This window comes from Tyto alba, unplaced genomic scaffold, assembly GCF_018691265.1.
Source record: "Tyto alba isolate M040663 unplaced genomic scaffold, T.alba_DEE_v4.0 Super-Scaffold_42, whole genome shotgun sequence".
Taxonomy (NCBI): domain Eukaryota; kingdom Metazoa; phylum Chordata; class Aves; order Strigiformes; family Tytonidae; genus Tyto; species Tyto alba.
Window position 1 is genome coordinate 40,889,426 of NW_024881318.1, and position 25,425 is coordinate 40,914,850.

The window sequence follows — 25,425 nt, forward strand, 5'->3', positions numbered from 1 at the left end:
GACCAACCTGATTAAAGTGCAATCTCATAAAGCAGAGCAGGCATGGTTTTAATAAGATTTTTTTTTTTTTTTGTAATCTGCTGAGCTTATGAACAAAAGAGAGGAAAAATAGATATTTAAAAAGTTTTATTAACCTCCTCTCCATTTTGAAACTCCTTTGCACCCTCCCAAAAGAAATGAAAAAAAAGAAACAAGGAGAACAAGCATGAGAACATGTTAGACAGTTTGCAGGTTCACTGTGTCTTTGCTATATATACACACATCAGCGACTGACTAGAAAGGGAAAAGAAAAAACAAAACAAAACAAAACAAAAAACAAAACCAGCAAGAGGAAGCATGTCAGGTGTCTAATCTTTGGGAAGCTAGCCAGATTTTATTTGTAGCCAGCCAATTCAGATTTGCCAGCTGAGACTCTCCTGCTCTGTGTCTGTAAACTGGTTCTGACATGGTGAGTCAGGGAGTCACAGTGAATTGCTGTGGAATACCAAGAAGAACAAAGTGCTGTTAGCAGTGGTTGCAACCCAAATGCATATCAAAGAGCTATTTTTTGATCAGGATTTGTTCTAAAAGCAATTCCTATGTATTATAGAAAGAAAGAAGAGTCTGATTACTGCTTGTTTTGTAGATGGTTTCTTTTTTTTTGTTAACACAGGCTCTGTTAAACCCCTAGTGTATAGCAACTGTAGATTCTACTTGGTTAATTCCATTTGAAGTCAGTTTGCTTTTTTGTTCTTTACCTAACTTGATGCCATTTTCCGCAAGCTAATTTGTATGCAGCCCTGGTCAGAACCTGCCACCCAGAATTCTGTATGAGAGTTCACTGGCAGGGAGAATTAATTTACTGTAGGGATAGAGATGGATTTTGTGAGCTTGTGTGGTTGGAAAGTTGGGGGTAGAAGGAATACAGAAAAGAGGAAGGAAGGAAGGAAGGAAGGAAGGAAGGAAGGAAGGAAGGAAGGAAGGAAGGAAGGAAGGAAGGAAGGAAGGAAGGAAGGAAGGAAGGAAGGAAGGAAGGAAGGAAGGAAGGAAGGAAGGAAGGAAGGAAGGAAGGAAGGAAGGAAGGAAGGAAGGAAGGAAGGAAGGAAGGAAGGAAGGAAGGAAGGAAGGAAGGAAGGAAGGAAGGAAGGAAGGAAGGAAGGAAGGAAGGAAGGAAGGAAGGAAGGAAGGAAGGAAGGAAGGAAGGAAGGAAGGAAGGAAGGAAGGAAGGAAGGAAGGAAGGAAGGAAGGAAGGAAGGAAGGAAGGAAGGAAGGAAGGAAGGAAGGAAGGAAGGAAGGAAGGAAGGAAGGAAGGAAGGAAGGAAGGAAGGAAGGAAGGAAGGAAGGAAGGAAGGAAGGAAGGAAGGAAGGAAGGAAGGAAGGAAGGAAGGAAGGAAGGAAGGAAGGAAGGAAGGAAGGAAGGAAGGAAGGAAGGAAGGAAGGAAGGAAGGAAGGAAGGAAGGAAGGAAGGAAGGAAGGAAGGAAGGAAGGAAGGAAGGAAGGAAGGAAGGAAGGAAGGAAGGAAGGAAGGAAGGAAGGAAGGAAGGAAGGAAGGAAGGAAGGAAGGAAGGAAGGAAGGAAGGAAGGAAGGAAGGAAGGAAGGAAGGAAGGAAGGAAGGAAGGAAGGAAGGAAGGAAGGAAGGAAGGAAGGAAGGAAGGAAGGAAGGAAGGAAGGAAGGAAGGAAGGAAGGAAGGAAGGAAGGAAGGAAGGAAGGAAGGAAGGAAGGAAGGAAGGAAGGAAGGAAGGAAGGAAGGAAGGAAGGAAGGAAGGAAGGAAGGAAGGAAGGAAGGAAGGAAGGAAGGAAGGAAGGAAGGAAGGAAGGAAGGAAGGAAGGAAGGAAGGAAGGAAGGAAGGAAGGAAGGAAGGAAGGAAGGAAGGAAGGAAGGAAGGAAGGAAGGAAGGAAGGAAGGAAGGAAGGAAGGAAGGAAGGAAGGAAGGAAGGAAGGAAGGAAGGAAGGAAGGAAGGAAGGAAGGAAGGAAGGAAGGAAGGAAGGAAGGAAGGAAGGAAGGAAGGAAGGAAGGAAGGAAGGAAGGAAGGAAGGAAGGAAGGAAGGAAGGAAGGAAGGAAGGAAGGAAGGAAGGAAGGAAGGAAGGAAGGAAGGAAGGAAGGAAGGAAGGAAGGAAGGAAGGAAGGAAGGAAGGAAGGAAGGAAGGAAGGAAGGAAGGAAGGAAGGAAGGAAGGAAGGAAGGGAAGGAAGGAAGGAAGGAAGGAAGGAGATTGAACTGATGCTGGTAGGAAAACACAGCACGCTGCAGAGCTCATCATTTCTCATATAACACTGTCATGAAAGCTTCTGCCCTCAGCTGGCCCAGTGCTCAGGATTCACATGGTCTCCGCTGAGCAAGAAGCACCTTTCCCAAGAGTACTTCTGAGAACACACCACTTCTCCTTGTTGGCTTTAGTGGTTCATCTCTGGCAACAGAGATGTTAGGCAATTTCAGAGTTAGTTGCTACATTTCCCCATAAGCAGGTAGGAAATGCCCCCAAGATTTTACATGATGGTAAGGTTTCTGCTCTGCAGTATGACCATGCAGAGACCTTCCCCACAGTTCTTGCCTTTCCCCACCAGCTCAAGTTCAACACTCAGAGACTTGTATAGAAACAGTCCAATTTACCAGCAGGGTCTCCTCAGCAGCACCCATTGTAAATTAATTGCATATGCACTGCAGGAGGTGCATGGGATGGCCACAGAGAGAGCAGTGCCAGATGCCTGCCAGCCTGGGCGTAGGACCTGCTGGCACTTGCAGGGAGGCAGCTTTGCCTTGCCCACAGCTGGGACAGGGTCACACAGCCTTTGTGGGGGAGACAGAAGTTAATGGCTGGTGTCTCCCCATCTCCCATGGAGACATTCTTGGAGCTAAGCTGTTGGGATCCAGGCTGAGGTGTGGTGGCTCACAGGGCCAGCTCCCCCTGGGTGAAGGGGGCAGCCATGCCTTTGTTCACAGGCTCAAGCTAGAGATGGTAGTGGTCCTCCTTCTGCTTTGCCTCAGCCTCCACTGATTAAGATCTGGCTTCAGGGCTAATTTTGCCTCAGTTCTCTGTACTTTAAAGAAAAGCAACAGTGGCAGAGAGACTTTCTTCAAGTCATGTTTTGAAAAAGGTAGATAAAAATTATGTTTGTAATGGTTATGTATATCTTTCCTTCAGATGGACAATGAAGAATAGCTGTAGTTGTCCAACTTCCCAGAGGCCAGAAGACTCCTCTGTCCTGCCTTCACTTTTCTCATAGAGTATTTTCTCCAAACCATGAATCCATAACTCTTAAAAAGTACCACAGGTATAATACTTTGCTGGAAATATGTTGCTTCCTTCTGTCTTCACATAGTGAGTTTTAATACTGTTACTGGTGTGAAAGGCCTATTTATTACTCGCAAAAGAGAATGTGTGCTCAATTACAATTTTCTTATGCTTCTTAGCAAACCATCTGACTGACCTACTACTGTTACCTAGGCCAGCATATGAACTTCATCCTCTTTAGTTAAAAGGAAGTTCAAGAACCAATGTGTAAAATCAGTCTCAAATTTAAACTAGACAGCAACAAATACAAGCTACATTTATTTGTATTAAAGATCACGATTTTCTCATTTCACACTTTATCTAAAAGTAGTGGCTTGCTTTACAGCCCAGGCTTGGCTCACTCAAAGAAGAGATATCGCATTTAATTTGTTTAAACTGGGAAGAAACAGTCCCTGAAATTGTCAAAAGTGTTATTCAAGCCCTTGACAGTGTTTCAGACCTTCTCATTCAGCAACTGAGTGACAAGTGTTTTTCCTCATGAACAAATTTGTTTCACCTAGCTCTACAATGTTTTTAAAAACTAATTTTCCTTATTTCAACATCATTAAAACCACTAAGGGCTCAAGTAAGAACAGATTATTTTTCTGCAGCTGGCTTTATTTATTTAAATTCTAGGAATCACAAGACACACAACAAAATTCCTTCTTGAACCCTTTTATTTATCAGATATTAAAACACTGAGAATAGCCAACACTAATGAGCTCCCAATGTTGTTACCACTGACAGTTTTTCACACCTGACTGAGAAGAAGAACTATTTTAAAAAAGCATTTGTTGCCTAAGTCAGTAGCTACAGGTTGCATGCTCAAAATGTCTCATTATATCTCCTTTATATTTAGTAGCATCTCTAAAGCTAGAATGATTCTCGAGAATTCATGGGTCCCCTCTACTTACTGAATGGTATTTTTGAAAAGAGACATCTTTGGCAATATTCATTACATTCTCTCCTGAATATGTTGCCAAGTAGGAATGTTTCAGATTCAGCCTGTGCAGGGATCTCACAGCAGGACCCAGGCTGCACCCAGAACACAACACTCTGTTAGATTAGTGCTTTGTGTTCAGGTCAGGGTTTCCCCCAGTGCTGGTTTTGGCTGGGATAGAGTTAGTTTTCTTCATAGTAGCTAGTATGGAACACTGTGTTAGATTTGTGCTGAAAACAGTGTTGATAACATGGGCGTGGTTTTGTTATTGTTTACAGGGTCGAGGTCTTTTCTGCTCCATCAGTGAGCAGGCTGAGGGTGCACAAGGAGTTGGGAGGGGACAACTGACCCCAACAGTCCAAAGGGATATTCCATGCAATATGATGCCATGCTGAGCAATAAAAGGTGGGAGAAGAAGAAGGAAGCGGGGATATTTGGAGTGATGGTGTTTGTCTTCCCATGTCACCATTACACATGATGGATTCTGGCTGTCCTGGGTATGGCTGAGCACCTACTTGACCATGGGAAATAGTGAATTCCTTGTTTTGTTTTGCTTATACACATGGCTTTTACTTTACCTCTTTAACTGTCTTTACCTCAGTCTCATGAATTTTCTCATTTTTAGTCTTCCATTTCTCTCCCCCATCCCACGCAGGGGGAATGAGTGAGCAGCTGTGTGGGGTTTAGTTGCCAGCTGGGGTTAAACCACAACATCCACCAAACAATCAAGCAAAATGCTGTGCACTGACTCAGTGAAGCAGGAGAGGGCAGAGAAGTGTTTACTCACACTGCACTGCAGGTGGTCTCTGTCTACCATTATTAAAGGCTCCGAAAAGGTCGCTGATAAGCTAACACGAAGATGACACACAGGTCATGTAGAAGTATCCCTATAAGTCATCCCCATTTTCTTCAGTTAAAGCAAGAATGTTTGTTAATCTGTAGATGAATTTATGATGAAATTACTTTTGATGCCCATGATACTTATTAGAAGTATGTTGTGTGGCTTACATAAACAAGATCATGTACTGCCCAATTTTTCTAGAAAGGAGTTGGAGCTAAGTTTCATACCGGCAGCATCAAAACTGAAGTGTTATTTCGAGAACTATTTCAAGATACTGCTCTGTATGTGCCATGGCATAGCCTCTTCTATTTCTAGCTGCTGTACATATTGGTAATAAACCAAAGTGACTAATACGTAACAATTTTCATTCAGCCTCTTCTTGTTTTGAACTGTCATCTATGACACAACAGTTTCCCCATTGTAATGGTTATGTGAAGTTGTTTCATTAAGCTACATGTACTTATGCAGAGTTTTGAATTGCAGCCTAGTTGAAAGTGGTTTGTTTCACATATTTAAAGATCTTGAGGTTGGACAAAACACACTTCAGTCTGAAAAAAAACGCTCTTCATATCACACAACATACACAAAATGTGTTACATGGCTGAATTTAGCAGAATGGGCTGTGTTGGTGGTAAGTCCAACCACTTGCCTCATGCACCAGGCCGGGAAGCGTGTTCCTGCAGCAACATGCGTCCAGACGAGATGGGTTCATGTGGAAGACTGGAAGGATATTCCTGAACTTGTTTGCAGTTTCTTGACCGGGTTCGTCAGCAGAGATGTGGCATTGCTCAACTGATTTGCACATTAGCTTTTTCTGTTTGCAAGCCCATGCTAAAGAGTGCAGCTTGAGATATATCACAGGCTCACTACAGTAGGATGCTCTTTGCAGCAATGATGCAGTGGTCCTCATGGCTGATGCTCTACCTTGTGCTTCCTCTTGCCCTAGCAGCATCCTCTTAGTGGTGCATCTTCAGCTATCTCCAGCTTCAGTATTGTGAGCTAGATCAGGGAAAGGATGGATTGAAATAAAACCTTAATCAAAATATTTCTTAATTTCAAATCCAGTGCAGGTGCCCCATTGCACTGGTAGAGCTGAGGGGCAGTCACTAGTAGGAGGGAGGAAATTTTTATCTTAATATCACTCCTCTCTACTATCAATCTACAGCCTCAGTCACTTTCAAAGCTATATGCAACTCCCTGGTCATGTGGTTGGCATGGTTTTGTTAGTAAATCTTTTTTCAGCTCTTCGGTTGCTAGCAATATACAGCCAGTCACCAGCTTCTCATTGCAAGTGACTGCATTTGATAATGATGTCCTGCTTCACATTCAAGCTTTCAAACAATTGTGCTCCTGCACTGGGAAACATGCAGGTATCCTGTAATATCCCAGTGTCTGGGCAGGTCCTGAACACATTTGTGATGACTGGAGAACTTCGTTGTTTGCAGATGTCTGGGCAGAAAACCAAATACAAAAGGTCAAAACTGGAAGAAATTCTGTCTTGGAATCAATTCAGCTGGTTTATAAAGATCTGCCAAATATGTACGTGACCTATATTTGCTCTTTGAAAGCCCACTGTGTACTATTGAGCATCTGGTGATGAAGTAGTGAAAGACTGTGAAGAACATTTATTTAGTCTCCTTCAGCTTTTATTCCTCTATAGCAAGGCTAATGCTAGAGGTAGCTCACAACAGTAGCTGATGGATTATCTGACAAATTGTTCAAGAGTTTTGGAAGGAGTCTGTTAGTCCAAAGCCAGTGTACACTAGAACTAGACAAATGTTCCCATATGCCTCTTCCTTTCTAGAAGCAAATGAGTTTGTTATGGAGGTGAGCTGAGAAGTATCCTGAACAGTGCCAAATATTTTCCAGAGTAAGAAACTGCTGAGAAGAAAACTCGTTTCTACTGCTGAATATCTGAGGCCAAAAGGGAACATGGGTAAATTTAACCTTAATAAAAGAAAAATCCAGCAGATGTTGAGGAGAGACATTTCAGCCAGTGTTGCCTGATGGGTACATGATGCCATGTAGAAGTGGACTACCTGCTTCTTTAGGCAAAGTATGGTAAGAAACTACAGGAAAAGAAATAGATTACAACTCCTGATCATCATCTCATTAGCCAACACTCAGGGAGAGGGGTGAGGAAGAAACAGTTGCTGGGAAGTTAGAGCTGGTCTAAATTTCAGCTGGCACAAGGAGGACATACATTATCCATTTGCTAGATTCCAACACATGAGAACAGTATTTATCTGAAACTGTGAGGGGATCACACAATAAATGATTCACAGCACTAATTGGTTTTCCTCTTGATGGTCTCTCTGCAAAACTCAAGGTCTCAGTAGAAGTCCTTTTGGCTCCTCCACAAAGACAGACTGCATATTTCACCACCACTGGGGTTCCTGAGCACCCCTCACAACCAGTTTTGGTCACCTCAGCCTGCTTTCTCCTGAAGTCTGGATTCATTACTACAGTCCACTACGCCATGCTTCTTGATGCCTGTGGACTTAGGCTGCTGTCAGATCAGATGCTTAGAAATGCTACCATTGCCCCCTCTCTTCAGAGGCCATGGGGAAGCAGTGTTTCCTGTATCTTTCACCCCAGCAGTCACCCTTTCTTGAGCATTACTCCTTCCAGCTGTTCATAGCATGGCTCCAGTGTGCTGGGATATCTAAACTATGTCCTAAAATGTTCTGGGAAACCTGCAGTCTGGACCTTTGGGTCTGTTTGGCTCCAGAAATCTACGCTGAGCTTTCTCCCCTAACATTTAAAAAAAAAACAATCAACCAACCAAAACAAAACAAAGCAAAACAAAGAAACAAAAAACTACAGAAGTTCTTAACCAGGTGCACTGGAAGGAAATATTTTTAAAGGCACAACAGGAGGGTCTCACTTATATTTTCCTTGTCATATTACCTCACCTTAAGTCCATATTCTGAACAGCTAACAGAGATGCCACAACCAAGACAACCTTTCTTCCTTCCCATGTCCCTCCTTCCACTGCCTTGGTCCTTTCATTGACGGCTCAAGGGGGCTCGAGAAGAGCAGAATAAAAATGACCTGAAAAAAGAGTCAACAGATAGCCCTGGAGAGCAGTGGAGACAGAGGGAGAATTCCTTTTACTTACAATAAGGCAGTCTGAGCAAAGTTAGGCAGCAAGGAAACATGGCAAGCCAAGGAAAAAGCAGCTGCAGCAAAAGGAAGAGTAAACATGCACTCAGCAGTCTTCTGTTTCTTACCAGATGGAAAGGCTGGGCAGCTATTTCCCCCTCTTTTGCCTGCCTCTACCACTGTCCCTTTCATTTATGTCATGTGGCTTCAGCTAATGTTTAATCTCCTGCTTCAGTATTTCTAAACTGCCTGACAAGAGCATTTGGTCTGCTGATGTTAGAATTGGGATGTTTTCAGGTCCTTCTGATGGTTAAGGGCTAGCAAAGAGTGCTTTGGGAAAGTACAACAGAACAGAACAAACCAATCAAGGTTGCTTCATATGGAAAAATACTAGGCTTCGGAAATGGAAAAATTTTGTGGACTTGACTTGGTTTTTAAAAACTTTTCTGTTAAAGACTTTCCCAGTCCAAGATAGATTTTTAGTAGAAGGTTGTGGAATATCTTTAAGAGGAGAGTCTGACTCTATAAAGTCCTGTCTGTAGTTAGCACAGTGAATACATATCTATATACTGCAAACATGTCCTTAGCCCTTTAGCCTCCTCTCTTTCGTTTATTCCAGAAAAGTTTCATTATGAATCTGTTTAACTCTTTTGAAGGGAATTTCAATTCTCTTACCAGTGCTTGATATGCTTCAGCATCAAGGAAATTGGACTTACTAATTCTCATCTACACATTTGTGTTGCCCATCAGATAGGCATTTCATTGTTCAATGTTGTGAGGAAAAGAAGGAGGCCACATGCATGGAGTACTAGTCTGGTCAGAGGAAAGTGCAGGCATTAGAAGTCCACTATCTTAGCCTAAAGATAACTAGAAGAAAAATATGCCTCATTCCTCAGTCTCCTGTCCATTCTTCTTGTTGTTCTACAAGGAGACTAAAGCTGTCATGCTGACTTCAGATTGGACTGTGGGTTGCCTCCTGTCATTTGCCTTGACTACCTGTAGCTCCATATGCTTGTTTAGCTGAAGCTACACTAATCCATGGTGGCCTCTGCACCTAGCCTTGTCCCAAAGTCCTGAAGACAGGAAGTCAAAGTAGACAAGAGTGGCCGCCGGCATTTGGTGTGAACAGATGTTGATGGCAACTATGGAGGTGTCGTGGTTTGAGCCTGGTCAGCAACCTAACACCACCTAACCACTCTCTCCCCCTTCTCTTTTGGAAGTGAGAAGGGACAGAGAGCCAGGCTTGGAGTTTGATATAGGACCTTGAGGGGTAGATCACCCATTATGGTCACGAGCAAAAGACAGATTTGTTAGGGGAAGAAAAAAAAAGAACTTGCATTTATAACAGACACTAACAACATGTAACAGAGTAGGACAGTAAGAAGCATTGCCACATCTTGAGAACAACTTCCCCCCACCCCTCCCTTCTTCCCGGGTTCAGTTCTGCTCCGGATATCCCTACCTCCTCCCCCAGTGGTGTGGGGGCAGGGAATGGGAGGTGCAGTCAGTGCTGCCGCTTCTTCCTTCTTCGCTAGGGGGAGCTCCTGGAACTTGTTCCCCCTGCTCCATCGTGGTCCCCCTCTCACAGGAGACAGTCCTCCACAAACTTTCTCTGACATGAGCTCCTCCCATGGGCTGCAGTGTTTCCCACACTGCTCTGTCATGGGTCACTAACTTTCTCCAACTGGAGTTCCTCCCATGGACTGTAGCCCTTCCCAAGCTGCTCCGGTGTGGGACACCCCCACATGCTGCAATCATCCCAGAGCTGAACTACAACAGTGGGGTCTACCTTTTCCCACAAGACCCCGGCCTTCTTTGGGCACAGCACCTTGATCATCCAGGCAAAAAACACAGACCATAAATCAGTGTCTGCTCCACCATATATCTTCATGGGTGGCAGAAGGGGGCTGCCCTGCCGTCTCACCACAGGATACCTGTTGTATCTCTGCTCCGGCACACCTCCACCCTCCTTTCTTCCTCCGTTCTTCCACTGACCTTGGTATTCATGCAGCTGCTGCAACTCCTCCTCACAAGTCCCACTGCTTGTTACTTTCTTAAATACATTATCACAGAGGCGCAGCTGACTGGCTCAGTTTTGGTGCAGAGGTGGAGCTGACTTGGAGCTGAGGGAGCTTCAAGGAGCTTCTCACAGGGGGCCACCCCTATAGCCCCCTACCCTATTACCTAAAAACCCCACCACTCAAACCCAGGACAGGAGGTTTTGCAAGGAAGGCTGCATCCAGCCACCTTAAACAACACAGGCAAGAGTCAATGATGCCTGAGTGTAATTAGACACCAATCAGTTCCTGTAGAGTTTTACCTACACATGTTGTATGGCCTATTCTCCATGCTACGTCTTTTCATATTCACAGAACTGAAGCTTAGACGGTTCCTGTAGGAAACATCTTATGTCATTGTACCTAGAGGTGAATGCCTACAGTCAGCTCTCTTTACTGTTGATCCTCAGAGAGGCAGATCTTCTGGGCCAACACAAAGGAACTGAACTGTATTTTGAGGTGACATATCAAATAGTAAATATCAAATAGTAAATATCAAATAGTATGTGAGCACAATGATGTGTGCTGCAATACCATCATTTACAGACTGGGTGTTGCAACATCCAGCTTCCCTTGCTGCAGGTCAACCCTTGCCCACCAAATCCCACTTTTTCCAAAAGGAGCTGCTTTTCTTTGTGCAACAGCTGAACAGAGTCTGGCTGAGCTTTTTGCCAAAGGGATTGTGAAAAACAAAACTGATGAAGACACAAAAAGATTGCACTTGAGAGACAAGACTAAATGTCAGCAGTGTGTGAGTGTACACCATTCCTGGTGTTATGTGTTACTAGGTGGTCCCTGTAAATGTACCAATTTTATAACCAGAAATTTATTTACAAGGATCTGAAATCTAGGCCTGCAAATCCTTTTGGAGGTACATGTGTTAAGTAATGCTGCACTCAACTGCAAAACTTAACCTGAAGGTGTTTTTTGGTTGCCCAGTTGAAAGTCCCAAGCTCATAACTCTTCTGGCAGATTTAGATGCCTCTTTAAGACGGTTGTGCTCCAGACTTTCAGCAGCACTGCTCTCCAGCTACAGCTCAAGTCTGGGTAGAACTGTAATGTTTTGGGAATCATATGTTCTGCAAGAAATATCACATCTCTGCTTCCTCACATGAACTGATGCCCACATGACTTGCACGCATATTCTTTCTACATGGAAATGGACTTAATTCTCCCATGTTTTGATGATTAAACATGTTACAACACCCAGAAATAATTAATGGTGGAAAAAATAAAAATACACAAAACAGCTACAAGCATCAGGAGAGCAGTTTGAAAATTTGCAGTTAAGTTAACAAGGGGAGTTCTTCAAAGCCCCAGATGCAGTCACTCACACTGTAACCTCACTTGCTGCCAAAAAGCCACAGGTGTATAGTGCACCAGCAGGTGGATAAATGTGAGTGGATAGGGAAAAAAAAGGATGTGAGTGGCAAGTTGAGTGCCCATAATACATTTACCCAAATGCATTTTCATGCATATCATACTCATTCAGCTAATGAATTTGTATAAGCTGTATTTTGAGAGATTTAATTAGGAGAGCATTTATTACTAAACTGTTATATGAAGCACTGTGAGTGGGAAGAAGGGAACAAGAAGGCCAAAGAGCTGATCTGAAGCAGATTTGAGAAATTTCTCTGTATGTGCAAAGATAATAAATCAATAAAAGGGCACTACAATCAAATATACTTTTGTCTTTCAAATGGCTCTGCTTGGTGTTGCCCCTTAGCTTTAGCTAAATTTATTTGGACCTAGTAAGCAAATGCTTCAAAAACAAGGATTCTCTTCAAAGACAAGTTCAGATTTAATTTGCAAAGTTCCACTTCCTGAATAAAATCTCATCTACAGAGAAGCACAAATCGCAAAAACCTATAATCATAGGAGGTGCTTCTGGTACAGACCTATAGGTGGTTGATACAGTTTTCCCTTCACGCAGAATGCACTCCTGCTCTCCTCTCCTCTTCCCACCCTTCAGGCACTGCAGACAAATACAATTTTTTTTTTGAGTCACACATCACTGAAATCACTGCTTTTTGGGAAAAGATAGAGCTCCATTGAGTGCAGGTTTTAATATTGTCTAACTCTTTCTTAATCTTACAAGATGAAATCTTAATTATAATAGTATCCCTGCCAATGCTACTTATTACACACATGCTACTTATTTACAGCTCAACATTACTTTCTCCAAAGTATTTCCATTCTTCTGAATTAAAACAAACAAACAAACAAACAAAAAAACAAACAAAACCCCACAGACTCTCAGCTAGAAAAAAATCAACCTAATTTCACTCTCTTCTGGGTATTGACATCAATTTCACCAGCAGGAATCCAGGCTTCGAACAGTAAAAAATGTCATTCTCCCCTTTCCCCATTATATTCCAAAAGAGAAGAAATAAACCATTCTGCAACTGTAAGGGTATCATCACAAAGGCACTTACAAGACTCAAGCTGCTTACAAAACCTTTCCTTTCATTCTGTGAGAAACTCACAGCCTAGTCATTATTTATTATTATTTTTTAAATAAGGAAGTCAAGTTATGAAAAAGTTCATAAAAAATGCAACCAAAACAAAAGAGCAACAGCAGCAGCACTGGGGTGATAGAAATAAGAGGATTTGGGCTTCCATTACAGCCTGGAGAAAAGTTTTGTATTGAATTTATTCTTTAAAAACGTAAAAGAAAAAAAAAAAAAAAAAAAAGAAAAGGAGGGGGGAGAACAAGAAGAAAGGAAAACTGAACAAATGAGAGTTTTGTTGTTGTTGGTAGTTTAATGACTTCCCTTTTCGGTGTTCTTTGACTGCTTTCCAGTCGCTCCCCTTCTGGGCGCTTTTCTGTGGCTCACTGGGCTTGGCTGGGTGCCAGGGTGACAATCAGTGCCTGCCCAGCCTCTTCAGCCAGAGATTATTCCTTGGGTTCCTTTGTTTTATTAGTGGGGATGTGGGGGGCTATGAGGGTGTTTTCTAAACTGAAACAGGACATCCTGCTGGTGTCCCAGTCTGTGAAAGACTCTGTTTCATCAGCCGTGCTGGTGACATAAAATGGCTTAAATTAATCCAATGAGACTAGGCTGCGGATTTCTTCTTTAACATTTTTCCTCAAAAACCTCATAGGGATGCTGCCTTTACAGGCAGCTGTAGCAAGACAGTTCCTCCAGATAATAAGCCAACTAGAAACTATCATTTTAAAACACGTATCTGAATATGCCTATTAGCCACAGACAGAGCTTTGTGAACTAATTGTGATTTAGTCTCCCAGACAATTATATAAAATGCTCCATGTAAGTAAGTGATTGAGCAGGTATGCAAAATCACACACAAGTAGATATGTCAAATAGTTCTCAAATTCAAGTTTTTAATATTTTTAATGCCTTGTTCAATGAATGACATGTCAGCTGGATAAAAGTCACATAATATTTAGTTTATCAGAATTTAGTTCAACATCTATTGGTTTTGAGCAGTATCACCTCAAAAAAAATTGTATTGTTGTTATGCATGAACAGCAGTTACCAAGTATGTTTGTATTGTCCATGGTTTTCATTAGAGAGAGCAAAGAACACAGCATTACATTAGAAAACATTCTATATACAACATTGCCAAGCTCTTATATATCTTTACAGAAAGTCTTTTCAAATAAGTAATCATTTTACTGTAAATCCTGCTGATATAAAAAATCTGATATAGGCAATAGCTACTTTAGGCCATTTTAGGTAAATTATGGGATCTCTCCTTAATATGAACAAAGTTTCTTTACTGTTGCCATCAGCAATTATCTGTAAACATAGTGTCATATTTTACAGTTCATTTCTGTTTACTGAGTTACATTATTATATGGGTAGCAAAAGCTGACAAACTATAAAACCTTCACAATCTCCCAACTGTTCTCCAATCCCTCACCAGGAGACAGAGCACCGCACCAAGCAGAGATTCAGCCACTTGCACAAAACTGGTCATGCTGAGACTGCAGCAAAACCTGTGCTGAGCACCAGCCTTCCTCAGACCAAACTAGCAACCTGTGTCCTGCCCTGAACTATTCTGGGTATGCATGCTGACAGGGGCAGCACACCAAAGAAAGCACACCACAGTGAGACACAGGTTTAGTGTGCCTCTCCTGTGGGCCACAGCAATCCCTCAGAAGTTTTGTGGTACTAATAATCATCATGCATTCAGTCAGCTACTGCTATGTGAAACTGCAAGTCCAATATCTGTGAGAGACACAAGCTTCAAAAGTACAGTGGCAGTTTTGCTGAAGTCTTCACCAAAATCTCGGAGTACTGTCTTGCTTCCTACATTGCCCAATGGATTTCAAACTGGCCACTACAGAAAAGAGAAAAATGAACGCACAATTTATGCCCATACTTTGTAGAGATGAAACCTAACAATGTAGGCAAATATAGAATTCTCAGTAGAAAAACACCAGAAAAAAAAAGAAAAAAAAAGAAAAAAAAAAAGAAGTCAGGTAAGCAATGACTTGACCTCTATACTCTTATATCCTGGAGAGTTTAAAAAGCAAAAATAAAAATAAAAGAGAAGGTGCACCAATCCACAGGCTCAATGGGCAGGCTTTGGCCAGTTCTGAAACATGTTGCAAAACACAGTAGGCAGATCCTAATTCCTTACTTGAAACCTTCGATGCCGGTCACAGGCATTGTAAGACTTCCTGTTTCCCACATACACACTTGGAGAACAGATGCATATCACAGTCACAGCTAGGTGTCCAGGTAGGAACAGCAGATTCAAAGGAAAAAGAGCCTTCTATCAGTCATGAGTTTCTCCCACCCACTGAATGCAACTTGCGGTGGTTTGCAGACACTTGCCTGTCCATGTGATGCTGACTGTCCTGGGTTTTCCTGATTCAGTACTAACACAACTGAAAACATTTTAACAGGAATAATTTTTTACCGAATGTATAGCTACTGTGGTAGCCATGGAGACATCGTAAAGCTGTGATTGGGAGTCGAGGGCAGCAATATCGGTACAAATTATGTGACAGATGGCCCAAGAGGCAACACCTGTACTAGAGCACAATCTGCCCTTCAGTCTCAGCATGCTGGTCTCTGAAATCCAGACTGGCTTCCAAGGCAGCTGAAGAGCATCACACTCCGTAATATGGATCTCACACTGAACAGCTTGATGAAAAAGAGAAAAACCAAACAGCATCAACATGAATATCTGCATGTTTTAACCACTCAAAGATTTTCTTGTTGCTTGACAACAAGGAGGCTGTGTGTAACTGCCAGGCAGGTGCTTCAGGAGCTACCAACTGTTGGGTTTCAGACCAAGAAGATCCCAGAAAAAGGCAGCTTCCATCTTTCTGGTTTCTTTAATGTCTTATTTCCACACACAATTAGTTACACTCTTCTGGTCTGCATTTCTATATTTTTTTAATTTTTATTTTTACTTTTATTTTAATTTTCATTTTAAAAAGAGCACTAGGTACTAGAACCACTAGATGCAGCAGCTATAGTTCATTAAACATCCTGGAAACATACATATATTCCCTTTTCCACTTGGGAACCTAATGAGGATTTAAGGTAGCACAAAAGACAGCCACTTTCCTTTCACAATCAGGGTGAAATGAACTGCTTGTCTCAGGATGAAAACTCAGTCATCTTGCTAGGTTCAAGACCCAGCTCTCTGGGAAATCTAGGTAAGGAATATCATGTGTACACAAGCATATGCTCACGTTATGCTCGTTAAGCATGAGATCACTCCTGAGGAAGGAAGAACGAGAGATGTCAAAAATGTCCAGGGAGGACACAGCTCAGTGTTGCAAACTTCTTTCACCTTCTTTGTCATGCAATACATCTGCTATTTATATTCAGCTATCAAACAATATAATAGATAAATATTTGTTCCCTTTGTAACCATATAAATATGGTGATGAGCACCTCACTGAGCTGTGGCTACACTCAGAGCTGAAAAGGAGACTTGGTTGTATTCACTGGGCCCTGTTCAGCATTGTTTGCTATATCCCTGTGGGAAGGCACCATTTCAACCACTAGTAACCCTATCAGCATTGCAAAAGGTCATTACCATCACTTCCCTTTTTTGGTGGGACTATTTTTCAGTTCAAAAATAACATGGATGTTCATACAAGCACAGGTGTTTATATGAGCACCAATTTTAGTGGCTGGGTGAAACTGTGTGCACAGAGCACCTGAATGCGAGCACACACAAAACCTTTGGTTTGAACTGCACTGCCCACACAAGGATAAGAATTAGGCACAATAATCAGCCATGCTCAGTGTTTTCCTGTAACAACTTGACTGTGGCCATATAATAAATAGTTACAATAGTTCTAAAAATTCACACGGAAATGAGTTGCAAATTAGCAGTGTGCCCTGAGACTCTCTCTGGAGTTTCCTGCTATATATGCACCAGCCATGGAGTATGTGTGGGTCATACCTAGGTCACATACTTCTTATTCTCCTAGAGTTTTCCAGGTCCTACTACAGCTTTGTCTCTCTTCCCACCATCACTCAAGCCAGGCATTCAGTTCTCTGCAGGCTTTTACAGGTAAGAAATATTAGTTTAAATTACTGGTGAAGAAATCAGTTCCTATACACATATACACTGACAAAAGATACAGACATTGAAAATATCCTGTCTCTCTGTGATGAGTGCACTGACAATTCACAGTGGAAGAATGCAGCACAGACTTACTCCTTTCCTCATGATCAACTCATTTAAAAAAATTATTTCAAGTTTTAGTCCTCAGCAGCCAAGAAAAGACAACTCTGCTGTATAATGGAATTTCTTTTGCAGGAATGTGAGTATATACACCAGAACAAAGTATGATCTCTGGGTGTGCAAAAGATTGCTTTGGCCACTAAAAAGGGAGAAAAAGTTACTGTGCATTTTAACTTATTAAAGAAAATTTTGTGGGACTAATTGGGCTCAAAAGCAGATGGCTTAATTATGTGTTATGATACACTGTGACTTTTTAAAGTCACTGTGATTCTGTCAGGTCAGAATTAGTTACCATGAATTGTATGTATATATGTGTATATGTCTGAAAATTACTGCAAGCACATTTTGCACCAGATGCTGTATAGGGTGAGATAGATACCCCTACAGTAGAGGTTACTATTGGTTTCTGATTTTCTCTCTGTTGAAATTCAGCCCTACTAGCCAAGTCATTTGTAAGGATCTCCCCTACTGTCCAGACTTCTTCCACTCTTGAATTTGAGAAAGCCTCTGGCAAACTACATTTTCAGCTGGCACCTCCTGATACCATTTAAGCCTGTGCTCCACTGGTAGCAGAACCAACCACAGTAAGAATTCAGGGCTCCAAATTCAGTTTTAGCATTTCAGCTGATTAAAGTACTGCAAAGCTTGTGTGCAGTGAAGGTAGTGGGGATTGGTTTCTCACCTCCAGGTACCTGGGGGAGAAGGTCCTATTGCAGTGTCCAAGCCTTGTTGTCTCTGCCCCTACTTCTTTACAATGTGAGGTAGCTGCAGCAATGACACATTACAGCCAACACAGCCTGCATGCCATTGCTAGTTTTTCATGACTTTGCAGTAGATTTTATAGGCAACAGTCACTCTGTGTGTGTGATAGAAACAAGAGAAAGACTGAAGAGGATCTGTGAGGTGTTATCAGATCCCTTCAGTGTTTCAGGATCAGAAAGATCAGAAAAGCCAACATTCAGCTTGCACAGACAACAGTGTAATGAATGGTATTGAATAAACTACTCTCACATCATAGGGAGGAGTGACATTTTCTGGCAGTGCTGTTCAGTGTGGTTTTCCACAGCTGGGAACAACCACTTTTACATTCTCACCTACAACAGAAAACAGTGGTACATGCATCCCACTTTACCATGAGAGAACACGGAATCCACAATATTTGAACCAGCTCCAAGCCATCTATGGCTCAAGTCCCATCATTTGATGGTGCTTCGTGTAGGCTCCCTAGAATCAAAGCTAACTGCACATTGAGGATGACATGGCCTACAAATTTGGGGTAGTTGTCTTGTTTGTTGTTTTGTTGTTGCTGTTTTTTTGTCATTTTTTGTTTGTTTGTTTGGGGGTTTTTGTTTGTTTGTTTTACTTTTGATTCATACTCAGAGCTCCTATCATTTCCCAGTGAGAGTAGAACTGAGGGCTACTTGTTTTGTCAGCAGCTGCAGCATGCCTTTCTTCAGCAATCACTGCGCTGTGCTGAAAAACAATGATAGAAACACAAATGCTCCTTTGAATCGTTAGTATTGCTGAAAGGAAAATGCAGAGTATTACTCTGCTAAAGGTAGAAAGAAGTCACAATGAATCTACCTTTTATTTTTGAGACAAATGCAGTGAAAAATATGCTTGCACTCAAATATTTAACAGCTCACAATGATGGCAAGAATCTCTTTCTTCTTCTATGAACTTTTCTTTTTCTTTTGTTAAGATTTCTGCACCCTTTCTTTGTTGGCAACATCCCAATCACCTACAATTGAAATGTTGACACTACCATTTTTTTTTCTCCTGTTTTTTTGGCATTATTTTCCAGGACTCTTTTCCCACAGCACTGTCTCTAAACATGCACAAACACTATTTTGTGATTTGTGTACTTTCCACTTCCCCCCAGGCTCTGCAAAGAGAAGCATCAAGCTGATTGTCTCTTCTCAGCTGTGTAATTGCAAAGACCATGCATGTATGTTGAATCCTGATCAGTTGACCCCATTTGCTTAATAGAGCTTGAGTGACTCATTAAAATCATAAATCGGTTTATAGACACTAGTTTTAAAACACTGATTACAAATGGGTTTGTAAACCTGGTTTCCTAAGATGTGGCTCTGATTTCCCAGTAACATTATCTCAGGCATTGCTGTTTGAGAAAGCGTGGAAAATGGGTTTTTAAATCATGACTCCTACACGCTTCACAATGTGTTTCCATTATATTCATTAATGCACATGTGGCATTTACCTACTTCCATATTTTCTGTAGTCATCTGCTACTTTCCAATTGGAATATATGAATGCTACAATAATGCCTTATTACTCAGTCTGAATATCCATGAAGTTATTCCTCTCAACTGCCCTGCTAGCCTATTCTGAAAGATCTTTCTAATGTTTTATTTCCCTTTCCTGCTGATATGCAAGACTTCAGTTGTGGTTTCTAATGTAGAACCAGGTGCGATGGATAAGGATTTTATCTTCCGTCCCTACAGAAGCATTAGCAATGAACAAATAAGAACATAGGACACTTCTAGTTGGAGAGAAGCACATTCCTGTAGAACTGCTGCAACTTTTCCCTACAGCCCATGTTTTTTATTTCCTCAGCACTACCTTAAAGTTGTCATTAAAATTGCTGGAGCAATAGGAATGCTGCAATCAGATTGCATGTGGCCTACAAGAGACACAAAACCATCACAGTTATTGATTGCTACAATGCTGTGTGTGAGACAACGCAATGCAGGCTCTCTGCCTTTACCAAGTGCAGCTGCAGAAGTCTGCTCTGAGGTGGAACCCAAGTGGCTGCAGAGGAATGGAAAGGAACTCATATATTGCCAAAGGCCCAAAATTATAATTTTTCAAACATTCAGTGATCTGATACCAAGTTGGTACCTCATGACAATACTTTGTGATATGTGAAAAGACAGAGATGTTGCAAAGGTATGCTTGCAAGGATGATGACTTTCTCTGTTTGAGGCAATGAAAATGACAAGAGGAATAACAAGCTTTTATAACTATTTTAAAGGCAAAAATACTTTGAGATCAATGATTCCAAGGCTTGTTGTTATTTTTTTTTTCTTTAATATGGTGACTCTCATTCATTTTCTGGTTTTAGGAAACAGCACTGTAAAAGTCTTGGTCTTTAAAATTGCATTCTGGTTCCTTTTCTGCCACTGGGCTTTCATATGACCTTGAGCAAATAATTCTAAATTTACCTTTTGCTGTTCTCAAGAGCCATTCCTTCTCACACATAACAACTAACTTCAAGGTAGGGTGTCCTCCAGAGGTTTGAAGATGTTTCTCTGTAATGCAGTATGGACCAATATTATGAAGGAAAAGTCATACTTAACCAGTCTGATAGCCTTCTAACAGGTGACTGGGTCAGTGGATGAGGGAGACCAGCACATCTTGTTTACTGTTCACTTTAGTAACACTTTTGACACAGTCTCCTGTAACAATCATGTAGACATGCTATTGAAGTTCAGGTCAAATAAATGGACAGTGAGGTGTGCTGAAGACTGGCTGAACTGCTAGGCTTAAAGAGTTCTGGTCAGTGGCACGAAGTCCAGCTGCAGGCCAGCCACAGCAATGTGGTGCTGATGTGGATACAGGGGCCAATACTATTTAGTGTCTTTGTGAATGTCCTAAACAATGGGACAGAGGGCATCTTTGTTAAGTTTGCAGATAACACAAAACTGGCAGGAGTGGTTGCTAGATGAGCTGGGTGGTTTAGACAACCAGAGGGACCTGGACAGGTTGGAGAAATGGGCTGACTGAAATTGCATAAAGTTTGACTCAAGGAAATGCCAAGCTCTGTACCTGAAGAGGAATTAGTCCATGCACCAGCACATTCTGGGTGCTGACTGCCTGGAAAGAAGCTCTGCAGAGAAGGTACTGGAAGGTTCTTGTGGACAACGTCTCATCATGAGTCAGTAGGTGCCCTTGCAGCAAAGAAGGTCAACAGCCTCCTGTGCTGCATTATGGAGGTGTCAGCAGGTAGAAAGAGGTGATCTTTCCCCTCTGCTCAGCACTGGTGAGACACAGGTTGGTGCTGGGTCCAGTTCTGGGCTCCTGTCATGGTTTAGGCCTTATTGGCAGCCAACCACAATGCAGAAGCTCTCTCTCCCTTCCCCTCCGGCAATGAGAAGGGACAGAGACCCAGGCTTGGGGTTCAAGATAGGATTGGGATGGGGAAAAATCCCCCTTTTATGATCACGAGCAAAAGGCAGACTCGTTAGGGGAAGAAAAAAAGAACATACATTTTTTACAGACACTAACAACACTTAACAGAGTACGACAGTGAGAAGCATTGCCACATCTTGAGAACACCTTCCCCCCACCCCTCCCTTCTTCCCGGGCTCAGCTCTGCTCCAGATATCTCTACCTCCTCCCCCAGTGGCGCAGGGGCAGGGAATGGGGGGTGCAGTCAGTGCTGCCACTTCCTTCATCTTCGGTGAGGGGAGTGTCCAAAACTTGTTCCTCCTGCTCCATCGTGGTCCCCCTCTCACAGGAGACAGTCCTCCACAAATTTTCTCTGACACGAATTCCTCACAGGGGCCGCAGAGTTCCCCACACTGCTCTGTCATGGGTCACTAACTTCCTCCGACTGCATTCCCTCCTACGGCTGCAGTCCTTCCCGAGCTGCTCCAGCGTGGGACTCCCCCGCATGCTGCAATCCTCCCAGCGCTGAATTACAGCAGCGGGTCTACCTTTTCCCATGAGACCCTGGCCTTCTTCGGGCAAAGAACCTTGATCATCCGAGGAGGAGCAACAGGCCATAAATCAATATCTGCTCCACCGTAGATCTTCATGGGTGGCAGGGGGGGCCGCCCTGCCGTCTCACCACAGGATACAGGGGGGTCTCTGCTCCGGCACACCTCCCCCCTCCTTTCTTCCTCCGTTCCTCCACTGACCTTGGTGTTCACACAGCTGCAGCAGCTCCTCCTCACAAGTCCAACTGCACGTCACCACTTCCCTTCTTAAATACGTTATCTCAGAGGCGCAGCCGATTGGCTCAATTTCCCAAACAGAAGTGGAGCTGACTTGGAGCTGGGGGAGCTTCGAGAAGCTTCTCACAGGGGGCCACCCCGATAGCCCCCTCCCCTGCCACCAAAAAACTCCACCACTCACTCAACCCAGGACAGCTCCTCAGTGCAAGGAAGACATGGACATAACGGACCAAGTTCAGTCAAGGCCATGAAGATGATTAAAGGACTAGAACATCTCTCATACAAGGAGAGGCTGAGAGAGTTGTGACTGTTCACCCTGGGGGAGAGAAAGCTGAGGGATACCTGTCCTGGGTTTAAGTGAGTGGTGAGGGGTTTTTTTGGTAGCAGAGGAGGGGGCTACTGCTGTAGCCCCCTGTGAGAAGTTTTTCAAAGCTCGCCCAGCTCCAAGTTGGCCCCACATTTTCGCCAAGGCCAAGACAAACAGCTGTGCCTCTGAAAGAACATATTTAAGATGGGACCTGGTGAGGAAGAGTCAGACTTGTGAGGAGGAGTTGTAGTAGCTGCATGAACACCAAGGTCAGTGGAGGAACAGAGGAAGAAAGGAGGGAGGAGGTGTGCCGGAGCAGAGACCCTCCCTGTATCCTGTGGTGAGACAACAGGGCATCCCCCCCTGCCACCTATGGAAGTCTACAGTGGAGCAGACACTGAATTATGGCCTGTGGTGGGCCCCACATAGTCGACTAAAGTGTCTATGCCCAAAGGAGGCCAGGACCCTGTGGGAAGAAACAACCTGCTGCTGTTGTATTTTGGCACTGGGAGGATTGCAGCATGCAGGAGTGTCCCACACTGGAGCAGCTCATGAAGGGCTGCAGCCCATGGGAAGGAATCAATCCAGATAAAAGTTGTGGCAGACTGTGTCCTGTGAGAGGGGGACCATGCTGGAGCTGTGGGAAGAATTTTCAGAAGTTCCTTCCCCCACTGAAGATGGAAGAAGCAGCAGTGCTGATTGCAGCCCCCATTCCCTGGCCCCTGCATCACTCAGGAGAGGACGCAGAGATATCAGGAGCAGAGCTGAGCCCTGGAAGAAGGGAGGGGTGGGGGGAAAGTGTTCTCAAGATGTGGTAACACTTCTCACCATCCTATTCTGTTACGTGTTGTTGTTAGTGTCTGTAATAAATCTATGGGTTTTTTTTCTTCCCCTAACAAGTTTGACTTTTGCCCATGACCATAATGGATGATTTGCCCCTCCCTGTCTTATTTCAAATCCCAAGCCTGGCTCATTTTCTCCTTCTAATAGCTGGAGGGGAAGAGGAGAGTGAGTGGCTGTGTGATGCTCAGTTGTCCTCTGAGCTCAAATCACAACTTGTTCATGTGTATAAATATCTGATGAAAGGGTGTAAAGAAGGCAGAGTCCAACTCTTCTCAGCCATGCCCAGAGAAAGGGCAAGGGGAAGTAGGCACAAACTTAATTCCATGAAATTCCACCTAAACATCAGAAAACACTTAATTGTGGTGAGGTTGGTCAAGCACTAGACCAGGTTGTCCAGTGAGGTTGTGAAATGTCCATCCTTGAAGGTTCTCAAAACGTGGGTGGACAATGACCCAAGCAATTTGCTGTGCTTAAACTTGCTCTGAGCAGGGCAGGGTGGTCTAGATGATCTTAAGAGATCCCTTCCAACCTCAACTATTCTGTGATTCTGTAAATGTTGGAATTAGCCTCCCAAAGTAGTGTCAGAAGTGTTAGTAGTAAGTTTTCTCAAAATTTGTAACAGAAGAGTTACAGAAGAAAAAATCTTTTTTGTTGTTGTTGGAATAGCTATTCTGGTCTGTGGTTTGCTGTTCCTTAATTTCTGTCTATTTGTCCCTGTTCTCTGCAGTGAATATAACATGTCATGTAACATATTCTCTTTCATCCTTTGATACAACAGAAACTTGGGTTACAACCACCAACTTCGGCTTTCCAACTCTATTGCATTTGCAGCTCAGGGTAGCTCCACATGAAATAAAAGGCAGAGATCACTCTTCTTCTTGTAGCTTTTGACAGTGACACAGTATAAGACTAAACTCTGACACACAACATTTAAGCATTTAAAACTGGTATCACACTTCGATGGGCCCACTTTTAAGATAATCACATTAAATGAGATTTCAGCTATCTCAAGCATACCCATCTGCTGCTGAGGCACACAGCTGTTTCAGTTACTTAAGTAAAGCTTCTTCTCAGTTGTTTCAAAGAGAGGGCTTAGAACATATTTTACTCTCTCATTTATTCTGATCATATCAAAGTTTAGTCCCAAAGGCACCTGCATTTGTACAGTAGTCTGCACAAATTTGTATGTGCTTCAGCACTAGTCCAGACAACAGGACAAGCAAGAGCAACTTACCATTCTATGAACAAAATGAAGACTTAGGTTCTCAAGTCTGTCATAATCTTTTCTACTGAGGTTTACCAGGGCTTTTCTAGAGATTAAAGAGATAGAACACAATATCAAGGTCAAGATGTCTCCCTCACACCAGGAAGCTGAGACTGCAAAAACACTGGCAACAAAGTAGAAGAAAATTCTTTAGCTAAATTAACAGATGTGATGTATAAAATTCTTTACCATTATTAGATTACAGTGTGAAGATGAGCATGTTATCAGGGATCCCTTTTTCAAAAGTGAAACTCTGCTGTTTAACACTATCAAAATGTTTTGAGTTTATATAAGGAATCTGGGCATTCAAATGCCCCCTCTGTATGAATATTCTGCCATGAGGACTGCAGTTGTTTCAGATTTCCTACTTACACCAAATGGAATTGATGCCAGACAGCAGGTTTGCTTGTACAGCTGAGCTGAGTTTACAGCCCTTCTCACTTTTACAGACCCAAAGACCTGACTGACTTGCATACTTCATCCACTTGAAATACAGCCAAGGCACAGTGTGGAGAGGAAAACTGTTGCCAAAGGCAGAAATGATTAGATTTTCATCAGTTCATTTCAGTAAAGCAAATAGTGTTCCCAGAATGTTTTCAGTGGACTGCTGTCAGCTCTTTGAAAACATTTATTCAGTTCATCATGCTTATTATGCAATAGGACATGAGTTTACTAAGTGTAATGCTGATATCTGGGTAGCTAAAATTAATGTAATGTCTTTTTATAAATTGCTGAATTTTTGCATCTCCTATTATCATAGGAGTTACAGGAAGTACATTATGGAAAAATTATGTCATCTTTAATCATGACTACTTTTTAAGAAATACTTGTAGGAAAAAACTTATCAAATGAAAACAAACAGTATGTGTCATGAGGAGTGCTCCAGAGATCACAAGGTTGAAGTCTGACCACTTGAAATTTTAATCTTATTTTAAGAAGTAATAATAATCATCATCAGTTTTTCATAAAGTAACTGGAAAACAAAGATCATACTTTTTTTTTTTTTTTTTTTTTTTTAAGATAGATCATATTGATATACTCTGAACTGTAATGTCTTTACTTTTAGGAGATTACCTCTAAATTAAAACTTTTCTTTAAAAAATCTCAGCTTCTTAAAAGAGCAATTGTATTCAAAATATTATAAAAACATTGTCTCTTATTAAATCCCAATTTGAACACGGTCAGCCAACACAGTAGCTTCTTAATCTTAT